Here is a 23366-nt window from a genome sequence, read left to right on the forward strand (position 1 = left end):
CTGTCCTGCCAAACCCAAATCTTTACATAACTTAAAAGATCTTTTAGTCCAATCAGTGGCTAACTTAAAAACATCCCTAACACAACTGCTTGTTCAAATTGTACTACTGGTCCCTGTTATAGAGTCAGACTTCTAGACCCACTTGTTCTCTCTGTTTTAATTTAATCCAGTCATGGGATACAAGAACCAAGTCCAAATGAGTGTATCATAAGACAGGATTGTACCAAAAGCCTGAATAGAGTTTATTTCAAACTGACTTATGTGCAAGCATATTACAGTTTTTTAACCTGTAAACTCTGCTTCAGATTCTTGGCTAGAAACTGCTAAATCCACCATTCCAAGCAATATATCCATGAACAGAACTGGAAAGCAGTCCTTATGTGCACCCACAGGGTATATCATTATTTGTGGATAATTCTGTGGCCAACCTTACACACAGGCAACCTCATGCCTTGACAGGTAGAGGATGAAGGGCCAATGTGGGCTAAAAATCTAAATGGTAAGTTGTCACTCCATAATCCAGAAGTGGAACACTGGCTCACTCCTCCTAAGCTATGTCATAGATTAAAGAGAACGCTGCCAAGAGGCATTAACCCTTTTGGATTGGCTTTGTTAGGTCCCTTTTCCTATGCCTTGGAGTAATACAAATGAAGTAATGATTAGAATTTATCCCTCACAATAGCCTCTATAGATGATTCTACTGCAATGCGATAGCTGCACAAGACTTCCTTGAATTCTCTTGTTAAAGTTATACTAGATATTAACAGAATTGCTCTAGATTTCTACTGGTCAAAGAGGGAGGAGTCTTTGCAGTTGGTAACACTTATTGTTGCACATGGATAAATTCCAGTATTATAGAGACTCAGTTGCAAAAAAAATTAAAGAACAGGCTACTTGGTTAAAATGAGTGGATTCTTTGTCTGTCTTGTTCTTTGATCTGTTCAATTTCAGTGGGTTTGGTTCATGGGAACTTTGATTAAGAAGTACATTCCAAACTCTTGGTATTATCTTTCTGATAGTCATAATAGTCTCCCTAGTGTGCTACCTTCTCTCAAAAGTTTTAAATGACTGCGTGCAGCAATCTGACGAATGTCAATGATCTCTCTCCAGCTGATACGATAAAAACTCAAAGAAACCCATGATAATGAGGACACCTAACCTATTAATGAAAACCCAGAATGATAGTAACTGAGTAGCGTTAATGCCCTAAGTTTTGGTCACACTCTCACTTAGGTGAAAGCTTACTGAAAGGACAGAATTGTTAAATAAAATTTACAACAGGACGTTGTTTTAGACGGAGCTCCTCCACTAGGCCCCAAGAGATCAAACCAAAAGGGAGTCACTCATGCTCAGTGCCACACAATCAATCTGAAACTGTAAGGAAGTAGGTCATAGACCAAACTAGTTTTTCCTGAAAACAGGAGATTCGCTGCAACAGGAAAGGGCTTAGTAAACCTAAGCTGGCATAAGTAGCCCCTTCTGCTTTAACACTTATAAGTAACCTTAAGTAATCTGATGTTAACCAACAGACTTTTAAAAACACTGTTTCCTTGTTCTCACCTTACAAAAACCAACTATTCTGCCATGCCTAGGGCATGGCATTCTATTTTATGGAATGAGATGCTACCCAATTTCAGAATTGCAAATAAAAGCCAATTTGATATTTAAACTAAATTTGTCGAAATTTTTTCTTTTGACATTGGTGTGGTCAGGAAAGTCTGTTGCACACACAACTTAATAACTTTTTTTTTGAAAATAGCAATTTTATATTTTGAGGCTATATTGCCTCGGCTGTATTACACTCAAAACATATAATATGGAGCCACATTTTATTATTCAAAATTGTTACAAATATTTAAATTTAAATGTATGTGACATCCAAACTTCTCTATGAAATACACTCCCAATCTAAGACTGTTCCCGTATGATGTGATCTACTTAATGTACTCTATTTAATCTGTAGGTAAAATATCTAATTTCTAAGAGATCAATGTGATGAAAAGAGATAATTGATAGGTTACAATAGAGATTACATGCAAATGTGCACATACGCACAGAACTTCAGCCTGGAGGTAAGCATTGTCCCCTTTGTAGTAGACTTCTGGGAAGGTTGCAAACTTATTCTAATAATGTCTGTCATTATTTTAAACTATTTTTAAACTGTCCTTATGAAACTGCCTTCATAGCCATCAGGACAATCCTTTAAATATCCTTAATAGTGGTAAAATCTTGAAGGTAGAACTGAGTTTTACAACCATGTAGAAATCATTCTGCCAAATTTAGCAAAGAAAATAGGTACTCAAGCTGAATTAGTTTTTTGATTAAAAAATAGAAACAAAAACAAGTGTTTATGAACATTGTCATGAAATGTTTTTGCTTGTAAATTAACTAGAAATTTCAAAAAATACAAAATAATTATGAATGGCAGCAGCACTACTGGAATAAGTTTTTAGCCTCCTGAGGTGACTACTTGGAATGATCACTCTCTAAAAATATAAACGACAGCATGTTTAAGGAGGGAAAATGTTTCAAGACTGCAATCACATTTCAAAGTTACAAAGCTGCTTTCTTCTGTGGAGTTCAAACTACTTTCGAGATATTACTTCATTAATTCCCCAAATATCCCTATGAAGGAAAGGACAGATTACCATTCTTTTTTCAGATGGCCAAATGGAGGTGGTATAAGAGAGAGAGAACTGTGTTTATTCCATGAAAGCAACAATTAAGTCTAAGCACACTGTCCCCTTGTACTATGTAGTTAGCAAAATTTAAGCGAAATTTTTAATCTTTATGCTCCTTAATGCAAAGACACTGTAAGAGTAAAAAGCATTATTATTCAGGTAGCTATGTCATAAAATATTACAGAAATATATTAAAATGATTAATTTATTGCATTCTTGCCTGAAAGAGTTCCTGCTTCACGTATGAGGTGCTTATTAAAGAGGCTGGTGTCGGTCCTCAGACACACTCAAAAAACCGCTAATTCTATTTTATCAAGAAGGAAATCTTGTTGATTTTTTCAATATTATTTTTTGAATTTTCGAAGAAAAAATCTTCACTTTGAAAAATCACACACACACAAAATGAAAGAGACAAAGAAAAATGGGGTAATAAAATACCATTGACGAAACGAAGAGCAAACCCTAGGGAAAATGGTAAATTGTTGATGGTTCCAGAGAGATAAAGTACAACATAACACTCACACAATTACGAGATAATTTTCATTACAATAATTAAAATGACTATTCTCCTAAATTTTTGATTCTTTATGAGAAAAAACTTGCTCAAATATTCCGAGAAACCTAACAGCTCGCCTCCTCGATTCTACTTACTCAATAAATATTTAGAGTTTCTGCCATTGTCACCAAGTATCTTTGGGCTGCCAGTGGCACTACATTTATACAAGAGATTAAAGTTTGACACATAAAAGACAACGGAATTTTACTTCTTTCTACGACTCAAATGATACCACTCATTTGAAACTGAAGTGTTTATGATCTTTCAAGTATCACTTTTAGGGGTACTATAACAGGAGTCTGAAGGGAATCGACTCTATTTTTTAAGAAAAGTTTTAACAATTAATGAGTAAATAAAAATACAATGAGCATCAGACCGTCCATCTTCGAGAGCTAAATTTTGTTTGAGGCTAAGAGACCAACTGGACCAAGGACGACTCCAGTCAACAAGTTCTAATCACAGATTTCACAAGGATTCACTGCTTAGTTTTGATATAATCACTTTTCCTCTTGGGTGCCTCAGCTGTCTGGTCTATAAAATGGGATAATAGTAACCCGTCCGCATAATGTTCCTTTGAAGTTAACTAATGAATGCTCTCACAGGTGCACTTACAACTGTTAGATGCTACGAAAATAATGAGCACTATCTCGAAAAAAAAAACAAGGTGGAATATACGTGTTAGTGCTCATAACAGCACCAGTAATTTCCCACCAAAGGACCATCTCCCCACCTCCGCCCCGATGGATTTCAGAGCTTATGACCTCTGCCTAGCAGAAAGTCGTACACTCCGGACCCAAGGCTGCAACAAAAGCGACTGCGACGCCGATACTGAAATGGACTAGACAAAGGAAAGTGGAACCCTGCAGAGGGAACCGGCCGTGCAAGGGGTTGTGTGGTCCCCACAAGCTCCGAAATTAAACAAGACGCAGTTCCCCACCTCAGACCTGGAGAGTGTTCAGTACTGGACCCCTGGCACACACCCCACCTTCCCCGGCCTCCTCCGCCACACCTCCAGCGCCTCGCCTCCAGGGCTCAGCTTTTTCGACCCCGTGTAATTCCAACCTCCAGGCGGGCGTGCCCCCAGGCTGCTCCGAGAGCCTCAGGTGCGAAAGTTAAGCCGCCGCCGCGTCACCTGAGGCCCGGGCGAGAGGCGGCCAGGCCAGCGGCAGCCCTAGCCCAGCCCCTTGGCACGTCCCCGCCTGGGCCAACGTGGGGGCCCAGGCCACCGCGGCTGGGCAGGGCCCGGCCGAGGCCGGGTCCCTCCGAGAGGCGCCGCCGCCGCGCCCTGCCCGACTCCGACCCGCCGGCCTTTACCTGTGTCCACGTCCCGGGGCCTCCGGCTTCGCGCCCCGTCCCGGCGCTGCCGGCCGCCAGCAGCCAGACTCTGAGGACTCGCTGCGGCTCCGGCGGCGGCGATGCCGGTTCGGCGAGACGGGAAGCGACAGGAGCCAAACCCCGCGGAAAGCGCTCGAGCTGTGCCTGCAGCCCGGACCCCGCGGCCTCGGACGTGGCGCCCCGGCGCTCGCCCGCCGCAGCCAGCGGCCCTGCTCACCCCACGTCTGCGGGTTCCCACCCGAGCCGCGCGTGGGCGGCGCCGGGCTTTGACCCCGCGCAGGCAGACAAGCGCCGCCGGCCAGATGGAACCGTGAGAAAGTTTTTCTCCCTTGTCATCCCCTTCCCAGAGCCACAGAAATTATCCCTGTGGTCTCCCTTGTCCTCACTCGGCCTTTTCTGGAGTTCAGAGATCCAAGCCAACTGCTGGGTCTGTTCCCTGCTAAAATCTTAGGCCGGCGTCCCATCCACCCATCCCCATGCCTACGACTTTTAAGCTGGCAACACCACTTGGGTTTAGTTTTCCCTTCGTATATCACTATCTTCGTTGCTTACCTTCTTGTGCCTAAAGTTCCACCGATGTGCAAGATTAACCACTAAAGTGCACCTGACACTACTCTTGACAAATTGCAGTTGGGAGGTGAGTTGATGACTGGCGGTAAATCAAAAGTGCTTATTTAGGGAGTGAGGGAGGGGGCCGCTTGCAGTAAATGTTGACTTGCAGGTGCCTCATAGATGATCAAACGACTATAAATAAGATTTGGAATATGAAAAGCAAGTTTTATTAGTTGGCTTGAGGAGAGGGAAGGAAGCTAGGAGGGAACCTCAAAAAAAATGTACAGCTTTGTTTCTCTGCTAGATACAGAAATTTTTATTTGCCTGAAGTGGCTTATTTGGAAACTTGTCCTAAGATTAGGGCTGTATGCAGTGACTTCCCATCTGGAAATACAAGGAAATAAAGAACAAAATGAAAGACATCACGAGAAAACTAGAGAGCAATATACCTTATGCATAGTAACATAAAAATCCTCAACAAAATACTAGCAAGCCAAACCCAGCAACATTAAACAAAATTATACAACATGACCAAGTAGGATTTATCTCAGGAATGCAAGTTTGGTGTGACATACGAAATTAATGTAACACACTACTTTAATAGACTAAATGACAAAAACCACATGATCATCTCAAAAGATGAAGGAAAAGCAATTGACAAAATCTAACACCCTTTCTTTATATAAACACTTCAACTAGGAATAAAAGGAAACTTCTCCAACCTAATAAAGAGCTTCTATGAAAAATCCGTAATTAACATCATACTTAATCTTGAAAGAATGAACATTTTCACCTAAGATCAGGAATAAGACAAGGATGTCAATTGTTGCTACTTCTATTCAACATTATAGTGGAGGCACTAGCCAGGGCAGTTAGGCAAGGAAAGGTGGAATATCTAACAGCTGGTAGAGCAAAGAGAAGAAAGATAATTACCAAAGAAAACAAGGACAACAGTTCTCAGAGCTAAAGGACAGAAGCTCATGAGCTCTCAGTTTAATGGATAAAAATTGTCTATAACAAAGTTGTGAAATTTCAAACCACATGAGTCAGAGAGATCTTAATAGCTTTCATGGAGGAAAAAATAGGAGGTGATTTATGAAGATTTAGAAATCAGAATGGCATTGGATTCTCCACAGAAACATAAATAAAATTCTGAGAAAAAATGATTTCCTATTTTGAAATTGAAGTATGAGGTTTAAAAAGACATTTTCAAATATACAAAAGTTTAAGTAGTATTTTGATGCATTCTTTCTCAGGAAGCAATTGGAGGACGTATTCTATAACAAAGTGGTTAGGCAGAGAATCTGATAGAAGAGAGAAGTGAAGGTGACACCTGCAACAACTGTGGTAGGCAGAATGGCTCCCCCAAAATGTCCACATTCTAATCTCTGGATCCTGTAAAGTTGTTGCAGTATATAGAAAAGGGACTTTACTGATGTAATAAAAGTGACTGACCCAAATAGGGAGACTATTTCTGATTACCTACGCAGGCCCAGCCTAATCACATGAACATTTAAAAGCAGAAAACTTTCTCCAGCTAGAATCAGAAAGATGAGATGGCAAGAAATGTCAGAGAGCTTTGAAGCCTGAGAGAGACTTGACCTTCCTTTCCTGGAGGGAACCACCCTGGAAACACACAAGAGGGAGAATATGGGCAACTTCTAGAGGAAAAGATTGGCCTCCTGGCTGAATTTGCAGTGCTTCCTTTTTAAAGAAATAAACTTTTGGAGGTACAAGATTTATTACAAACAGGCCTGAAAGAAGAAAGACAAGATGAAAGTCTTGATGCTTTCTGATTTAGTAATGTAATATAATCTCTTATTTCTGATGAAATCACAGGGATGAACTCAGAGAAATGATAAGGTTGACAAGTTTGGCAAATAAAAACACAGGATGCCCAGTTAAAATCGAATTTTGGATAAACAGTGAATTAATTCTTAGTATAAAACACACTAAAAATGTTTGGTTACTAAAAATTAAAATTTAACTGGGTGTCCCATATTTATTGAGCAACCTTAAAAAGTGTAACTTCTGAGCAATGATTCTCAACCTTGGAAGCACATTGGAATAACCTGGAGTGCTTGTGAAAATACCAATGCCCTGTTCTTACTCTGGTACAATTGAATCAGAATTTCTTGATGTGGGATATCAGATGATTCTAAGGAAAGGTCAAGTATGAGAACCCATGACTCTAGAGAGGAATTAATTTGCACAGGTGTGATAAACTAGAAACAACCTCTCCAGTCATTTTACAACCAGAAGTGGAGAAACACTTTTTGCTTTAATAAACATCTTAACAAATATTCATCATCTCAAAGGTACAAAAGAAGAGTATGATTTTCAATATTTCAGGAAGATCATTTACATTTTAGTAAAAGACAAAAACTCAGCTTTATGATTATAAGATACAAGATAAGTACAGATTTATTTTAACTGCTAGATAATTAGTATCTAAATATTAACTAACATTATCTCTCATCACACCGGATATAATGGCTAGCTGAATCCTTAGTCTTCCCAAAGCACCTGTGTCAATAATCTCATTACCTAACAGTTGAATTTTATAACCTCTGGCATAAATTATAATTTCCAACAAGACTGAAATAATAAAGCAATTTTAATTTCTTCCTACAAACCCAACATTGTTTGATGCAATTCATGCCATTTGAGGCCCTAGCAGGACATTTGGGTGATTTGGAGACAGCAGGAAGTTCAAAATTAGAGGCTTGAGTTAAAGCACAGAGGTATGTGAGATTACCAGGAAAAGAATAGAGAATTATTAGGAAAATCTTAGATTTAGGAGGCAGAGCAGAAGAAAACCTAAAGAAGTTCCTAATAGAAGGACTGGAAACCTAAAGCTTCCTATGCAAGTTTGAAGAGCAAATGGATAGTCGAACTGGGCAAAGAGGCTAAAGAGAATGAGAAAAGGCCACTGGATATGCTGACTCTTGAGGCAGCGTAGGATAGCACAGGTGTGGAACTCTTCCCCGGCTTGAGTCTCAAATCTTCCACTTACAAGTGTATAACCTGAGGACAAGTTTCTTAATCTCTCTGTGCCTTAGTTTTTTCATCTGTAAACAGGAGATAATAATAGTAACATCGTAGAGTTATTGTGAGGTTTTAATGATTTTATCCAAGCAAAGTGCTTAAAATGATACCTGGTATATAATAAGCACTCAATAAATATCAGCTATTGTTGTTAGTATTAATGATCTTTAAGAAACAGTTTCTGGAGAGCAGTACTTAATGCACTGCTCAATCCATTCCATCCAGAAGTGCATTAGTTAGGACTCATTTCAGTGAAATGACAGAAACCTAACTCAAGTTGGCCCAAGGAAAATATTCACTAGTTTGTATGGATAAGCCTATGATAGCTTCAGGCATGTGTGGTTAGAAACAAATATTCAATGCCACAAAGTGAAACTAGCACTCAGGCAAAAGTTTTCTCAGCAAGGAAATTTACATCTATAGAAGAGCACCTCTTGCATACAAGGCAGAGGCAAGGGAGAGCACACAAAACAAAGGAGAGCAGGAGTTTTTTTTATGCCTAACACAGACCCTGTTTCTGTGTTCTCCCACTGTGGACTGGGGTCAGACCACACAATCTAGGCTAATTCCGATTGGCTACTGTTGACATCATCAAAGGAGGCAAGGAGTGTTTGACGGGAAGGACAGGTATAGTACATCTTGGGGTGTTTGGGCATAGCAGAGATAGGGAGGACTGATTGATGAATGGGTACAATTACCTTTTAGAATAGAACAAAGAACCAGGAATTGAAACCCTTTGAAGAGGAACTATTTGTTTTTAACAATAAAATATGATGCCATCAGCAATTTATTTTCACCATTTTCCCTCTATTTCTCTGTGCTGGCTTCCTTTTTTAGGCAGAATCAGTTTATGTAGTGGCAAGATTGGCCACTAGTAGCTCCAGGCTTAAATTCAACCAGTTTAGCAGCCACAATGCAAAAATAATACCTCTTTAATTCCAGCAAAGTTTTGGAACTGAGTGTCCAGTAGAGACTTGGGCCACATGCTCATTCCCACAGAGAGGAAGAACTAGCAAGTTGGTCCTTTGCATATCATTTGCTCACCCATAAAACTGTATGTATGGGTAGAAGGGAATCAGTCCCCTACTCAGACCACAAAGGTTGAAAGTGAGATAGGCATAGTTACCCAAATGAATATTGGGATGGAAATGGGCATTTGACAGGCAAAAATAAAAAATGTTCAATATAAGTTGTGAATGTGTAGTTAATTGAGTACAAAATAAAAGATTATGAAATGTCAGAGGGAGCCAGCTGAGGCTTGAATGATGGCAGAAATGTATATGTAGGTTTTGAGATTTTCTTCAAAATGATCAGCAGCCCAAGAGGAGGAACAAAAACAGTAAATTGATGTGATTTACATGAAGTTCAGGATTGGAACAGTGAGCATGGTCACAGGACAAAGAGCAAAAGGAATAAAGGTGTCATGAAAGAAGAGCTGAAATGGCAATCCATGGGGCTGAGATTTGGCAGGGATGCAATAAGGCCACAGAAACATTGAAAAAGTAATCCCTGTGTATTTGGATGTTCCCGCAGTAGAAAAGTCATGATGAGGGTGTCAGTCAAAGAAAATGATGAGAAAAGTCTCAATCATTTTTGGAGATTTATTCACCAAAGTTAAGAACGCTCACAGGAGACAGGTCTATGCCTTTCTCTGAAGATGATTTTGAGAGCTCCAAATTTAAAGGGGAAAGGGCAGGATAGTGAGAAGCACAGTTTTCACTTAAACAAAAAGGGCAAAGGAAAAATGTGGGGAATCTGCATCTTACATAAGATAATACAGACAAAATGGGGTAGGGGAACAATCTGATATGCATTTGTGTCTGGCAGCCTGGGTGACTGCACCTGTCAAGATAAGCTATCAATTAGCATTGCCATGGTGAAGTTGTAACAGCTCACCAGGAATTTCCTTGTTGGCAAAACATGGGAAAAGTGGGTAGCTTTTCATCTTGTAGCCATTTTATTTAGGAATCAAAAGGTAGAGACAGGTTTGCATGACCCAGTTCCCAGCTTGACTTTTCCCTTTGGCTAAATGAGTTTGGGGTGTCAAAATTTAATTTCCTTTCACAGGCGGAAGATACATGGATAAGAGATAGTGCTAACATGTACCTTCTACTTGGATGGACAGTATGGCATGTGAAGATTCATATCGTGAACTTTTGCTCCGAGAACCACTGCAGGACCATACCAGGAAAACCTAAAGAATTCACAGATCTTTGAAAGAAGCACTTCAGGAGTGAAGCTGCAGAACTTTGCGGTGAGTGTTACAGCTCATAAAGGCAGTGTAGACCCAAAGAGTGAGCAGCAGCAAGATTTATTGTAAACAGTGAAAGAACAAAGCTTCCACAGTGTGGAAAGGGACCCGAGCGGGGCTTTTATTCTCTTATCTGGCCCCACCCACATCCTGCTGATTGGTCCATTTTACAGAGAGCTGATTGGTCTGTTTTACAGAGAGCTGATTGGTCCATTTTGACAGGGTGCTGATTGGTGCATTTACAATCCCTGAGCTAGACACAAAAGTTCACCACATCCCCAATAGATTAGCTAGATACAGAGTGTCAATTGGTGTATTTACAAACTCTGAGCTAGACACAGGGTGCTGATTGGTGCATTTACAAACCTTGAGCTAGATAGAGAGTGCTGATTGGTGTATTCACAATCCCTTAGCTAGACATAAAGATTCTCCAAGTCCCCACCAGATTAGCTAGATACAGAGTGCTGATTGGTGCATCCACAAACCCTGAGCTAGACACAGGGTGCTGATTGGTGTGTTCACAATCCTTGAGCTAGACACAGCATGCTGATTGGTGCACTCACAATCCCTTAGCTAGACACAAAGGTTCTCCAAGTCCCCGCTAGACTCAAGAGCCCAGCTGGCCTCACCCAGTGGATCTCACACTGGGGCTGCAGGTGGAGCTGCCCGCCAGTCCCGTGCCATGCACACGCACTCAGCCCTTGGGTGGTCAATGGGACTGGGCACCATGGAGCAGGAGGTAGCACTCGTCGGGGAGGCTCAGGCCACACAGGAGCCCACAGCGGGGTGGGGGGGAGACTCAGGCATGGAGGGCTGCAGGTCCTGAGCCCTGCCCTATGGGGAGGCAGCTAAGGCCCGGCAAGAAATCAAGCACAGCGCCGATGGGCCAGCACTGCTGGGGGACCTGGCACACCCTCCACAGCTGCTGGCCTGGGTGCTAAGCCCCTCACTGCCCGGGGCCGGCAGGGCAGGTCGGCCACTCTGAGTGTGGGGCCCGCCAAGCCCACGCCCACCCAGAACTCTAGCTGGCCCACAAATGCCACATGCAGCCCTGGTTCCCATCCATGCCTCTCCCTCCACACCTCCCCGCAAGCTGAGGGAGCTGGCTCCGGCCTCGGCCAGACCAGAGAAGGGCTCCCACAGTGCAGCAGTGGGCTGAAGGGCTCCTCAAATGCAGCCAGAATGGGTGCCAAGGCCGAGGAGGCACCCAGAGTGAGCGAGGGCTGTGAGGGCTGCCAGCATGCTGTCACCTCTCAATCCCCCCTCTAAACAGGACACCCCAATTGCTGTTGGGAATTTGGCCGATGACTGCTCTAGCTACTTCCTGGTGGATAGGGGTGATGAAGGGGCCCTGCAGGTGTAGTGTCCTCCAGTGAGGAGCTCTCTAGGCCAGTAAAAGTACCAGCGGATCAGTCCAGGGGTCCTCAGTAGAAGTTATTAGTTGAACTCATTTGGGGTTCCATTTGTAAGACCATCTGTAGCTTGATGGCCTCAATTCTAGAGGAAATAAATTTGACAAGAATGTTAAAAATACAGGGCCCAAAGGTGAGTAACAGCAAGATGGCTGCCATGGGACCTAGAAAGGGGAGAAGCCATGTTGCCCAACTCCAGAGGTTGGTATAAGAGTTTGAAAGGTGTTGTCTGATTTCAGAAGCCTTTTCCTGTAAATGCTGGGTGCCATCTTGTAGTATCCCTGACTGGTTAGTGTAAAAACAACACTCTTCCCCTAAGAAGGTGCAGAGTCCTTCTTTCTCAGCAGTGTGGAGGTCTAGGTCTCGGCGGCTTTGGAGAGTCACTGCTGCCAAAGAGTCTATTTGGGATTGTAAAGTAAGAATAGATTTCATTATTTCTTGCAAACTGTCTGAGAAATCCTTTGAGAGTGTGTGGTAGTAGGATAATGAAGTAGATAAACCGGCTATTCTGGTTCCTGTAGCAGTAGCCATTTCTAACCCTATAAGTAGGAGTATTAGTTGTATGGCTCTGTGCTGATGGACTTGAGCTTTGAGGGTTACTGATAAGGTCTGATTTCCTGGGGCAATATTAATGTTGGAACTTAGAAAGACTAAGGTGCAGGTGCCTGTCCAGTTAGTGGGGAGGCAGATATAGGTCGACATTCCACATAAGAAGAATATACCTTGGCTGGGTAGACAGAACTGGTTATGTATGTTAAAAAGGTGTGTGAGTTTGTCGTTTTCATTTTCCCATACTCCTAGAGTACTTGCCAAGGTAGCTCCAGTGAGCAGCTGGAAACAGGTGTTGGGAGCAAACTGAGTAGCTCCCTGTGTTCTATTTTCCCCTTGGAGAAAAAAATGTTTTGTATCCACTAGGAACCATTTGAGAGAATGATTGAAAGAGGGGATGAGAAGGCATTCACTAGTGGTGGGGGCACTGCTGCAGGGAGTCCAGGAGTGAATGGTCATGCAGGGAGTATGTTTGCCATTACAAAACCTGGACTGTTTGTTAAGCAGGGAGGAGGTGATGATTTGGGGGGCCCTGAGAAGCAGACAAGCCATCTTAATGGAGCTGTTTGGGTGACTTAAAAGTTGCTATGATCAGTTGGGGCTTGAAGTTGTAGGGTGTAATTACACTGATACGGTAGTAGGTGCCTCAGAGGCAGGCCTGATAACAGGTTGTGTTGGATGCATAAAGGGGCTTGGAAAGTTAAGATAGTATTCGTGGTTACAGGGCTGTGTATGGGCTTTTCATTGCTGGTGTAATAGGTGAGGTTGGAAATGCAAGAACGTAAAAGTTGGGTTGCACATCTGTTAGGGTATTCTTGGTCCTATCAGATATAGGGAAGTCAGCTAATGATTGCATATTTAGAAGTTGGGAAGGGTCTTTTCCTTCATAACAAGGGTGGTAGGTCAAGTTGGTAAAGACCCAGTTTTTTGCAGGAATGGGAGTGGCAACATAGGCGGAGGTTGATAGAGAGATACAAAGCCAACAGTCATTTGCCAGGGAAGGATTGGACTGGTTTAACAGAGTGTGAGTTGAGAGTCTCGTAGAGATAATTAAGAGCCAGTGAAAGGGGAGGGATGATTGTATGAGGTATCCAAGGAGGCAGGAGGGATACATAGGCAAAGAGCAAATAGGAAGGTAAAGAGGGTGCTCTGGAAAATGAGATCATTTTATCTAGTCTGAGTTAGAGGTAGGAGTAAATTACTGTCAAAAGGAAGGAAGATAGAAAGAAGGTTGATGTGATTAGGATTTTTGTTCTGGCAGGAGCTAGAGTATATAGTCCTATCACAAAGAATATGGTTAGTATGCTGTTTTCACTTATCCTTTTTAAGGAGGAAGGGTTCTTTCCTCAGGATCAGTGGTAGGAGCCTTTTTAGTCTGGGATGTTTCCTTCCAAAAAAGGGGCTGCAAGTCCTCCAACGGTTCACAGGTGTATCGAGGCTGGTCTGGCTGATCTTGGGACTCTGGAGCTGATGATCCTGCAGGTTCCTCAGGGGATGTCCAAAGTTTAACTCGGGTGTGGTGAATCCAAGATTCCACTCCTGCCACCTTAACTGCGGTGGGAGTAGAGAGGATTAGTGAGTGTGGTCCTTCCCACAAAGAGTCCATAGATGGGGAGGTAAAGGGGAGAGATTTGACTGACACTAGATCTCCTGGTTGAAACAACTCTGTTTCCTTTTCTCTGTGACATCTTTCAGGTAGGTTTTTAAGGTTTTGTTGATATTTTGCCAAAGAAGTTATATCTTTGACCAAGTTTGCCATTTCCTGATCAAGTAGGAGGTCATTTGTGAGAAAAGGTCATCCAGACTGCATCTCATATGGACTGAGCCCTATTTTGTGAGGATAATTTTGGATTCTCAACAGGGCCATGGGCAAAAGAGTAGGCCATGGGAGGTGAGTTTTTTGTGTTCGTTTCCTTAAGTGCCTCTTGAGTGTTTTATTTGCCTTCTCGACCTTCCCTGAGGATTGTGGCCTCCTGGAACAGTGAAGGTGATGTTGTATCCCTAGTGCCCTGGAGATTCCCTGAGTTATCGTAGCTTTAAAAGCCGGACCATTGTCGCTCTGTAAGCTTTGGGGAAGCCCAAATCTAGGAATTATTTCATGAATTAGGACTTTAATCACTTCCTGAGCCTTCTCTGTCTTGCACGGGAAAGCTTCTATCCAATTTGTAAAGGTATCAACACAGACCAACAAGTATTGAAATCCCTTTGACTTAGGCATATGGGTGAAGTCTAACTGCCAGTCCTCTCCAGGATAGTGCCCTATTCTTTGTTCCCCCAAAGGGGCCTTATGATGAACCAAGGGATTATTCTTTTGGCACACCTCACAGGGTTTGACTACCTGTTGGATGGTCCGGAGGAGATTTGGCCCCATAAATAGAGATTTGGCCATTTGATTAGTGTTTTCAATACCCATATGAAAAGTTTGGTGGAGGGTTTTAAGTATTTTCCACTGGCTGCCTTCGAGTATAAGTACCTTTCCTTCTTCTGTTGCCAACCACCCCAAAGGGAGAAAACTATGCCCCCATGAAAGTCCCCATTCTGTTTCAGTTGGGGAATACTGGGGCTTAATCTCTTGGAGGGGGTTGTTCCATACCAAGGGTCCTTCTGTAGGTATTTCTAATGGGGGGGTTCCACCTGGCAGCAATTTTGGCTTCAGCATCTGCCCAACGGTTTCCTTCTGCCTTCTCTCCTTCACCTTTCTGATGGCTTTGGCAGTGTAAGACTGCCACCTCCTTGGGTTTTTGTACTGCATGCAATAACTATAATTTCCTTGTGGTATTTAATGGGAGTTCCCCCAGAGGTTAGGAACTCCCTCTCTTTCCATATTGCAGCATGGGCATGTAGGATTAGATAAGCATACTTGCTATGTGTATACACATTTATTCTTTTTCCCTTTCCCAGTTCTAAGGCTCGGGTAAGTGCCACTAGTTCCGCTAACTGGGCACTGGTCCCTGGGGGAAGAGGCTTACTTTCAAGTATGGTTACATCACTAAATATGGCGTAATCTGCCCTTCATATCCCATTCTCCACAAATGAACTTACAACGGTATATAAGTTAAGGTCAGGATTAATTAAGGGGACTTCTAAGGGATCATCTCGGGCAGCATAAGTCTGGACTAAAATTTGTTGGCGGTCATGCTCAATTGGTTCCCCATCCTCTGGGAGAAAAGTGGCAGGGTTGAGGGCCGTGCATGTGCGTATTTGAAGCACCAGCCCCTCAAGGAGTAGTGCCTGGCATCTAAGTAAGCAGTTGTCTGATAGCCATAAACTTCCTTTGGCCCCTAGTATGCCATTTACATCATGAGTAGTCCAGACAGTGAGATCCTTTCCTTGTATTATTTTGATAGCCTCTGACACTAAGACGGCCACTGCTGCAACTACCCTTAAACAGTGAGGCCAGCCTTTTGCTACTACATCAATTTCCTTATTTAGGTATGCCACTGGTTGTGGGGTTGTCCCACGAGTCTGAGTAAGGACTCCAAGAGCTATCTCTGCTCTCTCTGTGATGTATAAAGAGAAGTTTTGTCCTGTGGGAAGGCTTAAAGCTGGAACTTGTACTAGGGCCTGCTTTTAGGTTTTGAAGGCTGTTTCTGCCTCTGGTTCCCATTCTACTAGATGAGTATTTGCCCTCTGGGTTTCCTTGATTAGAGTATAGAGGGGCCTGGCTTTTTCACTGTATCAGGGGATCCATAGTCAGCAAAAGCCGGTGATTCCAAGGAAACCCTGCAACTGTTTTAATGTCTTAGGGCAAGGATAAGCCAGTATAGGCTGTATTCGTTCCTTGCTGAGGGCCCTGGTCCCTCTGGCTAAGATTAGGCCTAGATATTTGACCTGCTGTAGGCGAAGCTGGGCCTTTGACCTAGACACTTTTTACCCTTGATTAGCTAGAAAGTTCAAGAGATCTAGAGTAGCCTGCTGGCAAGAGGCTTCCAAACTGGTAGCCAAAAGTAAATCATCCACATACTGAAGTTCCAGAGTGCCTGGACTTGAGAAGTGGCCTAGATCTTGGGCCAGTGCCTGACCAAACAGGTGAGGGCTATCCCTAAACCCTTGGGGGCAAGACCGTCCACGTAAGTTGGGACATGTGGTCTGTAGGATCCTCAAAGGCAAAGAGGAACTGGGAGTCAGAGTGCAGGGAGTACAGAAGAAGGCATCCTTGAGGTCCAGAACCATGAACCATTCTGCTTCCTCTGGTATTTGAGAGCAGGGTATAGGGGTTGGGTACAACTGGATATAGAGGAATTACTGCCTCATTGATGAGTCTAAGATCTTGCACTAGTCTCCACTGACCATTCGGTTTTTGTGCTCCTAGAATTGGGGTGTTGCAGGGACTGCTGTTTTTCCTCACTAAGCCTTGAGGTTTAAAATGTTTAACAATATTCTGTAATCCTTTATTAGCTTCAGGCCTTAAGGGATATTGCCTTTGATAAGGAAAAGTAGTGGGATCTTTGATCTTTTAACCTGATTTAGACTGGGCAGGCATTTTTTGCCCTTCCAAATTGTCCTTCCAATGCCCAGACTTCAGGGTTGATTCCCTCCTCAAGTAGGGGACAACAAATGGGTAGCTTGTTCCCCATATTCATGTAGATAATAGCTCCAGCCTTGGCTAATATATCCCTCCCTAATAAGGGTGTGGGACTTTCAGGCATAACAAGAAAAGCATGTGAAAAGAGCAAAGTCTCCCAATTACAACTGAGGAGGTGGGAGAAATACCTGGTTACAGGCTGTCCCAGAATTCCTCGGATGGTAACAGACTTTGAGGACAGTTGCCTAGGACAGGAGATTAACACTGAGAAGGCCGCACCAGTGTCCAGGAGGAAGTCAATTACCTGGCCCTCAATAGTTAAACATACCTGGGGCTCAGTGAGGGTGATGACATGAGCTGGCACTTGTCCCGGGCACCCTCAGTCCTGTTGTTGGATCATCTGGTTGGGGGCTTCTGACCCAGGGAATCTTCATCCTCTGGGGCAGTGCACTTTCCAGTGATTGCCTCAGCATACTGGACCTGGACGAGGGTGCAGCTTGTTTCTCATTGGACAATCTTTTTTAAAGTGTCTTAGTAAACCGCACTGATAACAAGCCCTACCAGGTGATTGGCCTGCTTCATTTTCTGTCCTCTCTGAGCCACCAAGGTTTGTTTGTCTGAGGGCCATGACTAAGGCTGCAGCCTTTCTCTGATCTTGCTTTTCTTTTTGGGCCTGTTCCTCTTGGTCCCTATTACAGAACACTGAGTTTGCCAGGTTTAATAATGCCTCTAGATTTTGTTCAGGGCCCAGGGCTTGCTTTTGGAGCTTTCTCCTGACATCTGCAGCTGATTGGGTAATAAACTTATCTTTTAGAATCAATTGACCCTTGAGTGATTTGGGTGACAGGGGAGTATATTTTCTTAAGGCCTCTCATAGCCACTCGAGGAAGGCAGAAGGATTTTCTTCCTTTCCCTGAGTTATGGTGGACATCATTGAATATTTCATGGGCTTTTTTCTAATTCTCCTTAGTCCTTCTAGAACACAGGTCAACAGATGTTTACGACTCCAGTCTCCATGATCTCAGTCAAGGTCCCAGTGGGTATCCATACTGGGGATGGCTTGCTGACCGGTAGGGAATTTGTCCCTTTCTTCAGCTGTCATTCTATTATTTACTTGACTAAGATACCAGGTATCTCCAAGCTCTTGGGCTGCAGCTAAAGCCTCATTCTTTTCATTAAAGGCCAGGGTTTGATCTAACAGTAGCATGACATCTCTCCAAGTGAGGTCGAAGGTTTGACCTAGACCCTGTAGGACATCTATGTACCTATCAGGATCATCTGAAAACTTCCCCAGGTCTGCCTTGATCTGTTTTAAATCAGAGAGGGAGAAGGGGACATGTACCTGGGTTGGGCCAAACTCCCCCCCCCCTACAGCTTGAAGGGGACATAACCGATAGCCCGGGTGGGGGGGGTTGTGGTCCTTTGGAGATTTCTTTGCTTATTTCCTTCTGGGCAGGGGAGATTAGAGGAGGATTATCATTAACAGAAAGGGGAGCTATAGGGAGGCTAGGATATGGGGGTAAGCTGAGAGGTCCTCCTGTGAGATGTAAATTGTAAGCTTTGCATAGTTGTGTATTCTCCCTCAATGATAAGAAAGCTTGGACATAAGGTATTTCACTCCATTTGCCTTCCCTCTTACAGAAAAGGTCAAGCTGCAGGATAGTATTATAATTTGTACTTCCCTCAGGTGGCCCTTTTTCCCCACCAGAGAGAGAATATTGGAGCCAAGCCATAGTGCAGAAAAAGATGAGCTGCCTCTTTTTCAGGGTTTGTGGGTCAAACTAGTCCCAATGGCTTAAGATGCATTTCAAGGGTGAGCCTGTTGATACCTGTTTCCCATCCGAACGACAAAACTGCCTGCGGTTTTGGTTTGTTTTGTTTCTCCCCCTGCCCAAGAACCCACAACAGTCCCTGGACCCTGCTGATTGGAATAGTTGCACTCACCAATGCAGCAGCAGAAACAACCCCTGCCCAAGAACCCGCAATGGTCCCTGGACCCTGCTGATCGGAATAGTTGCGCTCACTGATGCAGCAGCAGAAACACTAGTTTTCCTCCCAGACCACATGGAGGACTGATGAAGGTCAGATTTAGTGGCCCTTACCGATGCATTCTTGAAAAGCTGCACCCTTGCCTGTCCTCCTAGACCACAAGCAGGACCGACTGAGAAAAATCGGATTTAGTGGCCCTTACCAATGCATTCTCGAAAACTCATTAGAGTCCTAAGCATTCTCCTGACAGTATTGGGACTTTACCCCTGTCCTGTAAAGATGTTACACCCCAAAAATGAAGTGGAGGGCCATACCCTGAGGGAGGGAAGGGATCTCCAGGGTTGGAAGAGTGACACCTTTTGTCCTCACTTATATGAATAGGAAGGATACAATTTCTGAGGCTCCCCATATCCTAGCTTCAGGAATAGCTTTTGTTAGGCCTATTAGTCTGAGGAGGGATCCTAAAATTCCAGGTAGTCCCCACTACGATGGGGCTTTGGGCAAAAATTATGTCTTTCTAATTGGTGAGCCCGGGTGCCTAAAGAAGGTAACAGAGTCCTGGAGTTTATACTAGAAATGATTCTTACAGGAGAAACTAGAAAAGCACCAGAGACAGGTAACACCTTTTAGAAGCGAGACTAACCTCAGAGAAGAGAGGCAAGAGGAAGTTTGTCTGGCAAGCATTAGGACCCAGGGGGCAAGGATCAGGATATAGGATAGATGGGTGAGTCTCGCTTAGGCAACATGCCTTTGAGAGTTCCGCTCATGGCCACAGTGTCAACCAACGTGTTGTCGGGACCCCAGACCTGCATGGCTTTCCTGTCAACCCTCGGCTCAGCCCAGAAGTACAGGAAAAACAGAAGCTGGTTCTAGGCAAACCAATGCTCCCAACTCCGAAGAGTCGGGGGTTGTTAGAGAGCCCCTTCCCAGAAAGCCTGACACTCGTGTCTTTAGTCCGGCGGCTGCGCTAGTCGCTTTTAACTAGCCAACAGGTACCCAGTATTTTGCCCCTGAATTCTAAGGAATACAGGACAGATAGCAAGTGAAAGGGGTCTGATGGTACTCACTGCTTGGTGATAGGCGACAGTCTCACCATTCAGCGATAGGCGATGGTATCACCGCTTGGCGACAGGCAGTAGTCCCTTTGTGTTCACCAAAATGTGTCCAGAATTGGTGGGTTCTTGATCTCACTGACTTCAAGAATGAAGCTGCGGACTCTTGCAGTGAGTGTTACAGTTCTTAAAGGCGGCGTGTCTGGAGTTTGTTCCTCCCGGTGGGTTCGTTGTCTTGCTGGCTTCAGGAGTGAAGCTGCAGACCTTCACGGTGAGTGTTACAGCTCATAAAGGTAGTGTGGACCCAAAGAGTGAGCAGCAGCAAGATTTATTGCAAAGAGCAAAAGAACAAAGCTTCCACAGTGTGGAAGGGGACCTGAGAGGGTTGCCACTGCTGGCTCAGGCGGCCTGCTTTTATTCTCTTATCTGGCCCCACCCACATCCTGCTGATTGGTCCATTTTACAGAGAGCCGATTGGTCTGTTTTACAGAGAGCTGATTGGTCCGTTTTGACAGGGTGCTGATTGGTACATTTACAATCCCTGAACGAGACACAAAAGTTCTCCATATCCCCACTAGATTAGCTAGATACAGAGTGTCGATTGGTGTATTTACATACCCTGAGCTAGACACAGAGTGCTTATTGGTGTGTTTACAAACCTTGAGCTAGATACAGAGTGCTGATTGGTGTATTCACAATCTGTTAGCTAGACATAAAGATTCTCCAAGTCCCCACCAGATTATCTAGATACAGAGAGCCGATTGGTGCATCCACAAACCCTGAGTTAGTCACAGGGTGCTGATTGGTGTGTTTACAAACCTTGAGCTAGACACAGAGTGCTGATTGGTGCACTCACAATCCCTTAGCTAGACACAAAGGTTCTCCAAGTCCCCACTAGACTCAGGAGCCCAGCTGGCCTCACCCAGTGGATCTCGCACCGGGGCTGCAGGTGGAGCTGCCCGCCAGTCCTGCACCGTGCACCCACACTCTTCAGCCCTTGGGCGGTTGATGGGACCAGGTGCCATGGAGCAAGGAGCGGCACTCGTCGGGGAGGCTCAGGCCTCACAGGATCCCATGGCGGGGGGGTAGGGGGAGGGCAGGCTGCAGGTCCCGAGCCCTGCCCCATGGGGAGGCAGCTAAGGCCCGGTGAGAAATTGAGCACAGCGCCGGTCGGCCAGCACTGCTGGGGGACCCAGCCTACCCTCTGCAGCTGCTGGCCTGGGTGCTAAGCCCCTCTCTGCCTGGGGCTGGAAGGGCTGGCCGGCCGCTGCAAGTGCAGGGCCACCAAGCCCACGCCCACCCGGAACTCTAGCTGGCCCACAAGCACCACGCACAGCCCCAGTTCCCACCCGTGCCTCTCCCTCCACACCTCCCCGCAAGCCAAGGGAGCTGGCTCCAGCCTCCGCCAGCCCAGAGAAGGGCTTCCACAGTGCAGCGGCGGGCTGAAGGGCTCCTCAAGCACGACCAGAATGGGCGCCAAGGCTGAGGAGGCACCGAGAGTGAGCGAGGGCTGCAAGGGCTGCCAGCACGCTGTCACCTCTCAGTAGGACACTGTGGGAGCGAGACCAACTGCGTGGGAGCTGGGTGAGACCTTTTGCTACTAGCTATTCCCCACTTACCTGGTGAACAATATTGCTAAGCAGAGGCAGCCATAGTCCTCTCTGGAACATAACCTTATTGGCCTGAGAACCACCCTCCCAATCCCCACAGTGGCATGGCAAGCCCACTAAAGGAGAGTCTGAGCTCAGGCCTTCCTAACCCTGTCCCCATCTGATGGTATTTCTCTACCCATCCTGGTAGGTGAACACAAAAGACATACACTCATGGGAGCTTTATGGTCCCATCCATTGCCTGAATAACAAGAATACCTCCCCTGGCCAACTTAGGGGAGGCTTATATCCCACTGCTAATATCACAGCTGGTACTCTCGTGAAAGCACCACCTCCTGGCTGAAGGCCAACCAACTCAGGCCTTTACAGCAACTCATGACAGAATGATCCTGCTCCCAGGAAGGAGAAAACAACAGTTAATACCACCACCTGCAGTATCCTGGCTAACCAGAGGCCCTGAGTCTGTCCACATGACAACTTCACTACCAGCATGATCAGCATTCAAGAAAGCCAGCACACTAAGCCTATCTGCAACCAAAGACTCTCACAGAATCTACTTCACTCTCCTGCCACCTCCACCAGAGCAGGTGCCTGTATTCACGGCTGGGAGACCTAAAGATGGACCACATCACAGGAATTTTTGCAGCCATTCCTTAGCACCAGCCTGGAGTCTGGTGGCCCTACTGAGTGGTTAGACCCAGAAGAGCAATAACGATCACAGCAGTCCAGCTCTCAGGAAGCCCTATCCCTAGGAGAAGGGGAAGAGCAGCATGTCAAGGATCACCTCATGGAACAAAAGAATCTGAAAAGCAGGCCTCAAGTTCCAGATTTTTCCACTAGTGGTTAGTTTCTGACAGCAGAGACACAATTGCAGTGCCGGGTGTAGTAGGGAAAGTCTGCATCTCTACCCCAACAGGCAGGCAGCCTCCGTCATGGTGAAAGGGCTTGGAGAAGGGGTCCTTGTTCCCCTCTGGCACTCCACCACAGACACAGCTGGGGCTTCCCTCACATGAACACAGCATGCAGGCACCTATAGACAGTCTTTCTGGAAAAATCCAGGGTAAGTGCAACCCCACGGGAGGACCACACTCCAGATTCAGGCCTGCATGAGAGGCAGAGTCACAGTTCCTCCGACATGTGGTTTTCTTCTGCAGCAACCTAGACCTAAGCACTTGCCATCTTTATTTTTATTTAACAAAGTATGAGATGTGGCACTGCAATTATGAAAAGAAACATGGCCCTCAGGGAAAGCTAATTATTAGCTTTCATATCTTTTCTGCCATGGATTGTAATCCTCAAGAGGATAGGGATTGTACTTTACTTTTTTTTGTCGGCTTGGTGACACACTTGTTGGGACTGGCATAATTCTCCTGTCTTAATAGGGGTAGGTGTATTTTGGCTCCGAGATTCTAGCTACAATGATAAACAGACTTGTTATCTGAAAGGGAACCTCCCTGTGGACATTGTCAAAAGGTTTACCTGAGTTTGCTGAGATAATATGCCAAATTTTCTGGCACCTGATTAAGTTCCCTGACAACCTGAATGTTCATTCTGTGAACCCCTAATGTGGGTCTCATTCTCCTGGACAAGCCTTGCCTTTCTCTCTCTTCTCTCTCCCTGCTCTTTGGCCAGGGCGCAGTCCTAACCAGCTCAGTTCTCTGGCCTCACCTCCTTCAGCTCAGACTCCCTGGTGAAAGCTGTTCTGCCTAATTTTCCATTAGTTGCGCCTCTGAATTGCTGACCCAGCATGATGGCCGGTTGCTGGGCTGATGAAACTTTGCTGCCCCCTTCTGGTCTGAATGTTTA

The 23366-nt window shown here is 44.9% G+C and overlaps 1 protein-coding gene and 1 long non-coding RNA gene across 4 annotated transcripts in view; one reads left to right on the forward strand and one right to left on the reverse strand.

The window, feature by feature from the left end:
- The window catches only part of RNF180 (ring finger protein 180), a 213657-nt gene extending 208941 nt beyond the window's left edge, over positions 1-4716 (reverse strand). The window contains exon 1 of one of the 3 annotated variants that reach the window (XM_063623242.1): positions 4552-4706. The gene's annotated coding sequence lies outside the window, so the exon portion shown is untranslated. Of the gene's footprint in view, positions 1-4551 lie in introns of all 3 variants that reach the window. The other 2 variants (XM_055252596.2, XM_055252597.2) reach the window with 2 other exon arrangements.
- Positions 4717-4804: 88 nt separating this feature from the next.
- The window catches only part of LOC129467805 (uncharacterized), a 47486-nt gene continuing 28924 nt past the window's right edge, over positions 4805-23366 (forward strand). Inside the window, exons 1-2 of the long non-coding RNA XR_008652477.2 lie at positions 4805-5209; positions 10240-10426. This is a non-coding gene — a long non-coding RNA (uncharacterized lncRNA). The remainder of the gene's footprint in view (positions 5210-10239; positions 10427-23366) is intronic.

This window comes from Symphalangus syndactylus, chromosome 18 (assembly GCF_028878055.3).
Source record: "Symphalangus syndactylus isolate Jambi chromosome 18, NHGRI_mSymSyn1-v2.1_pri, whole genome shotgun sequence".
NCBI classification, from domain to species: Eukaryota; Metazoa; Chordata; class Mammalia; order Primates; family Hylobatidae; genus Symphalangus; species Symphalangus syndactylus.